Source organism: Scyliorhinus torazame, chromosome 4 (genome assembly GCF_047496885.1).
Source record: "Scyliorhinus torazame isolate Kashiwa2021f chromosome 4, sScyTor2.1, whole genome shotgun sequence".
NCBI lineage: Eukaryota > Metazoa > Chordata > Chondrichthyes > Carcharhiniformes > Scyliorhinidae > Scyliorhinus > Scyliorhinus torazame.
Window position 1 is genome coordinate 12,132,720 of NC_092710.1, and position 12,230 is coordinate 12,144,949.

Sequence of the window (12,230 nt, forward strand, 5' to 3'; positions counted from 1 at the left end):
TAAAGAGGGAGAAGTGGGAATGGGGATTAAAGAAAGAGATGTTGGGAATGAGGATTAAAGAGAGAGAAGGTGGGAGTGGGGACTAGAGAGGGAGAATGTGGGAATGGGGATTAGAGAGCGGGAAGGTGGGATTGTTGATTAGAGAGAGGGAAGGTGGGAATGGGGATTAGAGAGGGAGAATGTGGGAATGGGGATTAGAGAGAGGGAAGGTGGGAAAGGGGATTAAAGAGGGAGAAGGTGGGAATGGGGATTAGAGAGAGGAAGGTGGGAATGGGGATTAGAGAGGGAGAAGGTGGGAATGGGGATTAAAGAGGGAGAAGGTGGGAATGGGGATTAGAGAGAGGAAGGTGGGAATGGAGATTAGAGAGGGAGATGATGGGAATGGGGATTAGAGAGGGGGAAGTTGGGAATGGGGATTAAAGAGAGGGAAGGTGGGAATGGGGATTAAAGAGAGGGAAGGTGAGAATGGGGATTAGAGAGATAATGGTGGGAATGGGGATTAGAGAGAGGGAAGGTGGGAATGGGGATTAGAGAGGGAGAATGTGGGAATGGGGATTAGAGGGAGAGAAGGTGGGAATGGGGATTAAAGAGAGAGAAGGTGGGAATGGGGATTAGAGAGAGGGAAGGTGGGAATGGGGATTAGAGAGAGGGAAGGCGGGAATGGGGATTGGAGAGGGAGAAGGTGGGAATGGGGATTAAAGAGAGTGAAGGTGGGAATAGGGATTAGAGAGAGGGAAGTTGGGAATGGGGATTAGAGAGAGGGAAGGTGGGAATGGGGATTAGAGAGAGGGAAGGTGGGAATGGGGATTAGAGAGAGGGAAGGTGGGAATTGGTATTAGAGAGACGGAAGGTGGGAATGGGGATTAGAGAGAGAAGGTGGGAAAGGGGATTAAAGAGGGAGAAGGTGGGAATGGGGATTAAAGAGACAGATGGCGGGAATGGGGATTAGACAGAGGGAAGGTGGGAATGGGGATTATAGAGCGAGAAGGTGGGAATGGGGATTAAAGAGACAGAAGGTGGGAATGGGGATTAGAGAGAGAGAAGGTGGGAATGGGGATTAGAGAGGGGGAATGTGGGAAAGGAGATTAAATAGGGAAAAGGTGGGAATGGGGATTAGAGAGGGAGAAGGGAATGGGGATTGAAGAGAGGGAAGGTGGGAATGGTGATTAGAGAGAGGGCAGGTGGGAATGGGGATTAGAGAGGGAGAAGGTGGGAATGGGGATCAGAGAGAGGAAGGTGGGAATGGTGATTAGAGAGGGAGTAGGTGGGAATGGGGATTAGAGAGAGGGAAGGTGGGAAAGGGGGTTAAAGAGAGAAAAGGTGGGAATGGGGATTAGAGGGAGGGAAGGTGGGAATGGGGATTAGAGAGAGGGAAGGTGGGAATGGGGATTGGAGAGGGAGAAGGTGGGAATGGGGATTAAAAAGAGTGAAGGTGGGAATAGGGATTAGAGAGAGGGAAGTTGGGAATGGGGATTAGAGAGAGGGAAGGTGGGAATGGGGATTAGAGAGAGGGAAGGTGGGAATTGGTATTAGAGAGATGAAGGTGGGAATTGGTATTAGAGAGACGGAAGGTGGGAATGGGGATTAGAGAGAGAAGGTGGGAAAGGGGATTAAAGAGGGAGAAGGTGGGAATGGGGATTAAAGAGACAGATGGTGGGAATGGGGATTAGACAGAGGGAAGGTGGGAATGGGGATTATAGAGCGAGAAGGTGGGAATGGGGATTAAAGAGACAGAAGGTGGGAATGGGGATTAGAGAGAGAGAAGGTGGGAATGGGGATTAGAGAGGGGGAATGTGGGAAAGGAGATTAAATAGGGAAAAGGTGGGAATGGGGATTAGAGAGGGAGAAGGGAATGGGGATTGAAGAGAGGGAAGGTGGGAATGGTGATTAGAGAGAGGGCAGGTGGGAATGGGGATTAGAGAGGGAGAAGGTGGGAATGGGGATCAGAGAGAGGAAGGTGGGAATGGTGATTAGAGAGGGAGTAGGTGGGAATGGGGATCAGAGAGAGGGAAGGTGGGAAAGGGGGTTAAAGAGAGAAAAGGTGGGAATGGGGATTAGAGGGAGGGAAGGTGGGAATGGGGATTAGAGAGAGGGAAGGTGGGAATGGGGATTGGAGAGGGAGAAGGTGGGAATGGGGATTAAAAAGAGTGAAGGTGGGAATAGGGATTAGAGAGAGGGAAGTTGGGAATGGGGATTAGAGAGAGGGAAGGTGGGAATGGGGATTAGAGAGAGGGAAGGTGGGAATTGGTATTAGAGAGATGAAGGTGGGAATGGGGATTAGAGAGAGAAGGTGGGAAAGGGGATTAGAGGGAGGGAAGGTGGGAATTGGTATTAGAGAGACGGAAGGTTGGAATGGGGATTAGGAAGAGGAAACGTTGGAATGGGGATTGGAGAGGGAGAAGGTCGGAATGGGGATTAATGAGAGTGAAGGTGGGAATTGGGATTAGAGAGAGGGAAGGTGGGAATGGGGATTAGAGAGAGGGAAGGTGGGAATGGGGATTAGAGATAGGGAAGGTGGGAAAGGGGATTAAAGAGGGAGAAAGTGGGAATGGGGATTAGAGAGAGAGAAGGTGGGAATGGGGATTCAAGAGACAGAAGGTGGGAATGGGGATTAGAGAGAGAGAAGGTGGGAATGGGGATTCAAGAGACTGAAGGTGGGAATGGTGATTAGAGAGAGAGAATGTGGGACAGGGGATTAAAGAGGGAGAAGGTGGGAATGGGGATTAGAGAGGGGGAAGGTGGGAATGGGGATTAAAGAGAGAGAAGGTGGGAATGGGGATTAGAGAGAGGGAAGGTGGGAATGGGGATTAGAGAGAGGGAAGGTGGGAATGGGTATTAGAGAGGGAGAATGTGGGAATGGGGATTAGAGAGAGAGAAGGTGGGAATGGGGATTAAAGAGAGAGAAGGTGGGAATGGGGATTAGAGAGAGAGAAGGTGGGAATGGGGATTGGAGAGAGAAAGTTGGAATCGGGATTAGAGAGAGCAAAGGTGGGAATGGGGATTAGTGAGACAGAAGGTGGGAATGGGGATTAGAGAGGGAGAACGTGGGAATGGGGATTAAAGAGACAGATGGTGGGAATGGGGATTAGAGAGAGGGAAGGTGGGAATGGGGATTAGAGAGGGAGAAGATGGGAATGGGGATTAAAGAGTCAGAAGGTGGGGTTGGGGATTAGAGAGAGAGAAGGTGGGAATGGGGATTATAGAGACAGAAGGTGGGAATGGGGATTAGAGAGAGAGAAGGTGGGAAAGGGGATTAGAGAGACAGAAGGTGGGAATGGGGATTTAAGAGACAGAAGGTGGGAATGGGGATTTAAGAGAGAGAAGGTGGGAATGCGGATTAAAGAGAGAGAAGGTGGGAATGGGGATTAGAGAGAGGGAAGGTGGGAATGGGGTTAAAGAGGGAGAAGTGGGAATGGGGATTAAAGAAAGAGATGTTGGGAATGAGGATTAAAGAGAGAGAAGGTGGGAGTGGGGACTAGAGAGGGAGAATGTGGGAATGGGGATTAGAGAGCGGGAAGGTGGGATTGTTGATTAGAGAGAGGGAAGGTGGGAATGGGGATTAGAGAGGGAGAATGTGGGAATGGGGATTAGAGAGAGGGAAGGTGGGAAAGGGGATTAAAGAGGGAGAAGGTGGGAATGGGGATTAGAGAGAGGAAGGTGGGAATGGGGATTAGAGAGGGAGAAGGTGGGAATGGGGATTAAAGAGGGAGAAGGTGGGAATGGGGATTAGAGAGAGGAAGGTGGGAATGGAGATTAGAGAGGGAGATGATGGGAATGGGGATTAGAGAGGGGGAAGTTGGGAATGGGGATTAAAGAGAGGGAAGGTGGGAATGGGGATTAAAGAGAGGGAAGGTGAGAATGGGGATTAGAGAGATAATGGTGGGAATGGGGATTAGAGAGAGGGAAGGTGGGAATGGGGATTAGAGAGGGAGAATGTGGGAATGGGGATTAGAGGGAGAGAAGGTGGGAATGGGGATTAAAGAGAGAGAAGGTGGGAATGGGGATTAGAGAGAGGGAAGGTGGGAATGAGGATTAGAGAGAGTGAAGGTGGGAATGGGGATTGGAGAGAAAGAAGGTGGGAATGGGGATTAGAGAGAGGGAAGGTGGGAATGGGGATTAGAGAGAGAGAACGTGGGAATGGGGATTAGAGATAGAGAAGGTGGGGATTAGAGAGGGAAAAGGTGGGAATGGGGATTAGAGAGAGTGAAGGTGGGAATGGGGATTAGAGTGAGAATGTGGGAATGGGGATTAGAGAGAGTGAAGGTGGGTATTAGAGAGGGAAACGGTGCGAATGGGGATTAGAGAGAGAGAGAACGTGTGAATGGGGATTAGAGAGAGGGAAGGTGGGAATGTGGATTAGAGAGAGTAGGTGGGAATGGGGATTAAGGAGAGAGATGGTGGGAATGGGGATTAGAGCAAGAGAAAGTGGGAATGGGGATTAAAGAGACAGACAGTGGGAATGGGAATTAGAGAGAGGGAAGGTGGGACTGGGGTTAGAGAGGGAGAAGGTGGGAAAGGGGATTAAAGAGGGAGAAGGTGGGAATGGGGATTAGAGAGGGAGAATGTGGGAATGGGGATTAGAGAGGGAGAAGGTGGGAAAGGGGATTAAAGAGGGAGAACGTGGGAATGGGGATTAGAGAGGGGGAATGTGGGAAAGGCGGTTAAAGAGAGGGAAGGTGGGAATGGGGATTAGAGAGAGAAGGTGATAATGGGGATAAGAGTGGGAGAATGTGGGAAAGGGGATTAAAGAGACAGAAGGTGGGAATGGGGATTAGAGAGAGGGAGGGTGGGAATGGGGTTTAGAGAGAGAAGGTGAGAATGGGGATTAGAGTGGGAGAAGGTGGGAAAGGGGATTAAAAAGGGAGAAGGTGGGAATGAGGATTAGAGAGAGGAAGCTGGGAATGGGGATTAGAGAGGGAGAAGGTGGGAATGGGGATGAAAGAGACAGAAGCTGGGAATGGGGATTAGAGAGAGGGAAGGTGGGAATGGGATTAGTGAGGGAGAAGGTGGGAATGGGGGTTAGAGAGGGGGAAGGTGGGAATGGGGATTAAAGAGAGGGAAGGTGGGAATGGGGATTAGAGAGGGAGAAGGTGGGAATGGGGATTAGAGAGAGGGAAGGTGGTAATGGGGATTAGAGAGGGAGAATGTGGGAATGGGGATTAGAGAGAGAGAAGATGGGAATGGGGATTAGAGAGAGGGAAGGTGGGAATGGGGATTAGAGAGAGAGAACGTGGGCATGGGGATTAGAGATAGAGAAGGTGGGGATTAGAGAGGGAAAAGGTGGGAATGGGGATTAGAGAGAGTGAAGGTGCGAATGGGGATTAGAGAGAGAAGGTGGGAATGGGGATTAGAGAGACAGAAGGTGGGAATGGGGATTTAAGAGACAGAAGGTGGGAATGGGGATTTAAGAGAGAGAAGGTGGGAATGGGGATTAAAGAGAGAGAAGATGGGAATGGGGATTAGAGAGAGGGAAGGTGGGAATGGGGTTAAAGAGGGAGAAGGTGGGAATGGGGATTAAAGAAAGAGAAGATGGGAATGGGGATTAAAGAGAGAGAAGGTGGGAGTGGGGACTAGAGAGGGAGAACGTGGGGATGGGCATTAGAGAGGGAGAATGTGGGAAAGGGGATTAAAAAGGGAGGAGGTGGGAATGGGGATTAGAGAGAGCGAAGGTTGGAATGGTGATTAGAGAGAGGGAAGGTGGGAATGGGGATTAGAGAGAGGGAAGGTGGGAATGAGGATTAGAGAGAGTGAAGGTGGGAATGGGGATTGGAGAGAAAGAAGGTGGGAATGGGGATTAGAGAGAGGGAAGGTGGGAATGGGGATTAGAGAGAGAGAACGTGGGAATGGGGATTAGAGATAGAGAAGGTGGGGATTAGAGAGGGAAAAGGTGGGAATGGGGATTAGAGAGAGTGAAGGTGGGAATGGGGATTAGAGAGAGAATGTGGGAATGGGGATTAGAGAGGGGGAATGTGGGAAAGGAGATTAAATAGGGAGAAGGTGGGAATGGGGATTAGAGAGGGAGAAGGGAATGGGGATTGAAGAGAGGGAAGGTGGGAAAGGTGATCAGAGAGAGCGAAGGTGGGAATGGGGATTAGAGAGGGAGAAGGTTGGAATGGGGATCAGAGAGCGGAAGGTGGGAATGGTGATTAGAGAGGGAGAAGGTGGGAATGGGGATTAGAGAGAGGGAAGGTGGGAATGGGGATTACAGAGGGAAAAGGTGGGAATGGGGATTAAAGATACAGATGGCGGGAATGGGGATTAAAGAGAGAGAAGGTGGGCATGAGGATTAGAGAGAGGGAAGGTGGGAATGGAGTTAAAGAGGGAGAAGGTGGGAATGGGGATTCGAGAGAGGGAAGGTGGGAATGGGGTTTAGAGAGGGTGAACGTGGGAATGGGGATTAGAGAGGGAGAAGGTGGGAATGGGAAATAAAGAGGCAGAAGGTGGGAATTGGGATTTGATAGGGAGAAGGTGGGAATGGGGATCAGAGAGGGAGAAGTTGGGACTGGGGATTAGAGAGGGAGAAGGTGGGAATGGGGATTAGAGGGAGGGAACGTGGGAATGGGGATTAGAGAGGGCGAAGGTGGGAAAGGGGATTTAAGAGAGAGAAGGTGGGAATTGGGATTAGAGAGGGAGAAAGTGGGAATGGGGATTAGAGAGGGAGATGGTGGGAATGGGGATTAGAGAGGGAAGGTGGGAATGGGGATTGGAGAGGGAGAAGGTGGGAAAGGGGATTAAAGAGGGAGAAGGTGGGAATTGGGATTAGAGAGCGAGAAGGTGGGAATGGGGATTAGAGAGGGAGATGGTGGGAAAGGGGATTAAAGAGGGACAAGGTGGGAAAGGGGAGTAGGGAGAGAGAAGGTGGGAATGGGGATTAAAGAGACAGATGGTGGGAATGGGGATTGGAGAGAGAGAAGGTGGGAATCAGGATTAAAGAGACAGAAAGTGGGAATGGGGATTAGAGAGAGAGAAGGTGGGAAAGGGGGTTAAAGAGAGAAAAGGTGGGAATGGGGATTAGAGGGAGGGAAGGTGGGAATGGGGATTAGAGAGAGGGAAGGTGGGAATGGGGATTGGAGAGGGAGAAGGTGGGAATGGGGAATAAAGAGAGTGAAGGTGGGAATAGGGATTAGAGAGAGGGAAGTTGGGAATGGGGATTAGAGAGAGGGAAGGTGGGAATGGGGATTAGAGAGAGGGAAGGTGGGAATGGGGATTAGAGAGAGGGAAGGTGGGAATTGGTATTAGAGAGACGGAAGGTGGGAATGGGGATTAGAGAGAGAAGGTGGGAAAGGGGATTAAAGAGGGAGAAGGTGGGAATGGGGATTAAAGAGACAGATGGCGGGAATGGGGATTAGACAGAGGGAAGGTGGGAATGGGGATTATAGAGCGAGAAGGTGGGAATGGGGATTAAAGAGACAGAAGGTGGGAATGGGGATTAGAGAGAGAGAAGGTGGGAATGGGGATTAGAGAGGGGGAATGTGGGAAAGGAGATTAAATAGGGAAAAGGTGGGAATGGGGATTAGAGAGGGAGAAGGGAATGGGGATTGAAGAGAGGGAAGGTGGGAATGGTGATTAGAGAGAGGGCAGGTGGGAATGGGGATTAGAGAGGGAGAAGGTGGGAATGGGGATCAGAGAGAGGAAGGTGGGAATGGTGATTAGAGAGACAGAAGGTGGGAATGGGGATTTAAGAGAGAGAAGGTGGGAATGGGGATTAGAGAGAGGGAAGGTGGGAATGGGGTTAAAGAGGGAGAAGGTGGGAATGGGGATTAAAGAAAGAGAAGGTGGGAATGGGGATTAAAGAGAGAGAAGGTGGGAGTGGGGACTAGAGAGGGAGAACGTGGGAATGGGGATTAGAGAGGGAGAATGTGGGAAAGGGGATTAAAGAGGGAGGAGGTGGGAATGGGGATTAGAGAGAGGGAAGGTTGGAATGGTGATTAGAGAGAGGGAAGGTGGGAATGGTGATTAGAGAGGGAGAAGGTGGGAATGGGGATTGGAGAGGGAAGGTGGGAAAGGGGATTAAAGAGGGAGAAGGTGGGAATGGGGATTAAAGAGACAGATGGCGGGAATGGGGATTAGACAGAGGGAAGGTGGGAATGGGGATTATAGAGAGAGAAGGTGGGAATGGGGATTAGAGAGGGGGAATGTGGGAAAGGAGATTAAATAGGGAGAAGGTGGGAATGGGGATTAGAGAGGGAGAAGGGAATGGGGATTGAAGAGAGGGAAGGTGGGAATGGTGATTAGAGAGAGCGAAGGTGGGAATGGGGATTAGAGAGGGAGAAGGTGGGAATGGGGATCAGAGAGCGGAAGGTGGGAATGGTGATTAGAGAGGGAGAAGGTGGGAATGGGGATTAGAGAGAGGGAAGGTGGGAATGGGGTTAAAGAGGGAGAAGGTGGGAATGGGGATTCGAGAGAGGGAAGGTGGGAATGGGGTTTAGAGAGGGTGAACGTGGGAATGGGGATTAGAGAGGGAGAAGGTGGGAATGGGAAATAAAGAGGCAGAAGGTGGGAATGGGGATTTGAGAGGGAGAAGATGGGAATGGGGATCAGAGAGGGAGAAGGTGGGAGTGGGGATTAGAGAGGGAGAAGGTGGGAATGGGGATTAGAGGGAGGGAACGTGGGAATGGGGATTAGAGAGGGCGAAGGTGGGAAAGGGGATTTAAGAGGGAGAAGGTGGGAATTGGGATTAGAGAGGGAGAAAGTGGGAATGGGGATTAGAGAGGGAGACGGTGGGAATGGGGATTAGAGAGGGAAGGTGGGAATGGGGATTGGAGAGGGAGAAGGTGGGAAAGGGGATTAAAGAGGGAGAAAGTGGGAATTGGGATTAGAGAGCGAGAAGGTGGGAATGGGGATTAGAGAGGGCGATGGTGGGAAAGGGGATTAAAGAGGGAGAAGGTGGGAAAGGGGAGTAGGGAGAGAGAAGGTGGGAATGGGGATTAAAGAGACAGATGGTGGGAATGGGGATTAGAGAGAGAGAAGGTGGGAATCAGGATTAAAGAGACAGAAAGTGGGAATGGGGATTAGAGAGAGAGAAGGTGGGAAAGGGGGTTAAAGAGAGAAAAGGTGGGAATGGGGATTAGAGGGAGGGAAGGTGGGAATGGGGATTAGAGAGAGGGAAGGTGGGAATGGGGATTGGAGAGGGAGAAGGTGGGAATGGGGATTAAAGAGAGTGAAGGTGGGAATAGGGATTAGAGAGAGGGAAGTTGGGAATGGGGATTAAAGAGAGGGAAGGTGGGAATGGGGATTAGAGAGAGGGAAGGTGGGAATTGGTATTAGAGAGACGGAAGGTGGGAATGGGGATTATAGAGAGAAGGTGGGAAAGGGGATTAAAGAGGGAGAAGGTGGGAATGGGGATTAAACAGACAGATGGCGGGAATGGGGATTAGACAGAGGGAAGGTGGGAATGGGGATTAGAGAGCGAGAAGGTGGGAATGGGGATTAAAGAGACAGAAGGTGGGAATGGGGATTATAGAGAGAGAAGGTGGGAATGGGGATTAGAGAGGGGGAATGTGGGAAAGGAGATTAAATAGGGAGAAGGTGGGAATGGGGATTAGAGAGGGAGAAGGGAATGGGGATTGAAGAGAGGGAAGGTGGGAATGGTGATTAGAGAGAGGGAAGGTGGGAATGGGGATTAGAGAGGGAGAAGGTGGGAATGGGGATCAGAGAGAGGAAGGTGGGAATGGTGATTAGAGAGGGAGAAGGTGGGAATGGGGATTAGAGAGAGGGAAGGTGGGAATGGGGATTACAGAGGGAAAAGGTGGGAATGGGGATTAGAGAGAGGGAAGGTGGGAATGGGGATTACAGAGGGAAAAGGTGGGAATGGGGATTCGAGAGAGGGAAGGTGGGAGTGGGGTTTAGAGAGGGTGAACGTGGGAATGGGGATTAGAGAGGGAGAAGGTGGGAATGGGAAATAAAGAGGCAGAAGGTGGGAATGGGGATTTGAGAGGGAGAAGATGGGAATGGGGATCAGAGAGGGAGAAGGTGGGAGTGGGGATTAGAGAGGGAGAAGGTGGGAATGGGGATTAGAGGGAGGGAACGTGGGAATGGGGATTAGAAAGGGTGAAGGTGGGAAAGGGGATTTAAGAGGGAGAAGGTGGGAATTGGGATTAGAGAGGGAGAAAGTGGGAATGGACATTAGAGAGGGAGACGGTGGGAATGGGGATTAGAGAGGGAAGGTGGGAATGGGGATTGGAGAGGGAGAAGGTGGGAAAGGGGATTAAAGAGGGAGAAAGTGGGAATTGGGATTAGAGAGCGAGAAGGTGGGAATGGGGATTAGAGAGGGAGATGGTGGGAAAGGGGATTAAAGAGGGAGAAGGTGCGAAAGGGGAGTAGGGAGAGAGAAGGTGGGAATGGGGATTAAAGAGACAGATGGTGGGAATGGGGATTAGAGAGAGAGAAGGTGGGAATCAGGATTAAAGAGACAGAAAGTGGGAATGGGGATTAGAGAGAGAGAAGGTGGGAAAGGGGGTTAAAGAGAGTGAAGGTGGGAATAGGGATTAGAGACCGGGAAGTTGGGAATGGGGATTAGAGAGAGGGAAGGTGGGAATGGGGATTAGAGAGAGGGAAGGTGGGAATGGGGATTAGAGAGAGGGAAGGTGGGAATGGGGATTGGAGAGGGAGAAGGTGGGAATGGGGATTAAAGAGAGTGAAGGTGGGAATAGGGATTAGAGAGCGGGAAGTTGGGAATGGGGATTAGAGAGAGGGAAGGTGGGAATGGGGATTAGAGAGAGGGAAGGTGGGAAAGGGGATTAGAGAGAGGGAAGGTGGGAATTGGTATTAGAGAGACGGAAGGTGGGAATGGGGATTAGAAAGAGGAAAGGTTGGAATGGGGATTGGAGAGGGAGAAGGTGGGAATGGGGATTAATGAGAGTGAAGGTGGGAATTGGGATTAGAGAGAGGGAAGGTGGGAATGGGGATTAGAGAGAGGGAAGGTGGGAATGGGGATTAGAGATAGGGAAGGTGGGAAAGGGGATTAAAGAGGGAGAAAGTGGGAATGGGGATTAGAGAGAGAGAAGGTGGGAATGGGGATTCAAGAGACAGAAGGTGGGAATGGGGATTAGAGAGAGAGAAGGTGGGAATGGGGATTCAAGAGACAGAAGGTGGGAATGGTGATTAGAGAGAGAGAATGTGGGACAGGGGATTAGAGAGGGAGAAGGTGGGAATGGGGATTAGAGAAGGGGAAGGTGGGAATGGGGATTAAAGAGAGGGAAGGTGGGAATGGGGATTAGAGAGAGGGAAGGTGGGAATGGGGATTAGAGAGAGGGAAGATGGGAATGGGTATTAGAGAGGGAGAATGTGGGAATGGGGATTAGAGAGAGAGAAGGTGGGAATGGGGATTAAAGAGAGAGAAGGTGGGAATGGGGATTAGAGAGAGAGAGAAGGTGGGAATGGGGATTGGAGAGAGAAAGTTGGAATCGGGATTAGAGAGAGGGAAGGTGGGAATGGGGATTAGAGAGAGAGAACGTGGGAATGGGGACTGGAGAGAGAGAAGGTGGGGATTAGAGAGGGAAAAGGTGGGAATGGGGATTACAGAGTCAGAAGGTGGGAATGGGGATTAGAGAGGGAGAACGTGGGAATGGGGATTAAAGAGACAGATGGTGGGAATGGGGATTAGAGAGAGGGAAGGTGGGAATGGGGATTAGAGAGGGAGAAGATGGGAATGGGGATTAAAGAGTCAGAAGGTGGGAATGGGGATTAGAGAGAGAGAAGGTGGGAATGGGGATTTTCGAGACAGAAGGTGGGAATGGGGATTAGAGAGAGAGAAGGTGGGAATGGGGATTAGAGAGACAGAAGGTGGGAATGGGGATTTAAGAGACAGAAGGTGGGAATGGGGATTTAAGAGAGAGAAGGTGGGAATGGGGATTAAAGAGAGAGAAGGTGGGAATGGGGATTAGAGAGAGGGAAGGTGGGAATGGGGTTAAAGAGGGAGAAGTGGGAATGGGGATTAAAGAAAGAGATGTTGGGAATGAGGATTAAAGAGAGAGAAGGTGGGAGTGGGGACTAGAGAGGGAGAATGTGGGAATGGGGATTAGAGAGCGGGAAGGTGGGATTGTTGATTAGAGAGAGGGAAGGTGGGAATGGGGATTAGAGAGGGAGAATGTGGGAATGGGGATTAGAGAGAGGGAAGGTGGGAAAGGGGATTAAAGAGGGAGAAGGTGGGAATGGGGATTAGAGAGAGGAAGGTGGGAATGGGGATTAGAGAGGGAGAAGGTGGGAATGGGGATTAAAGAGGGAGAAGG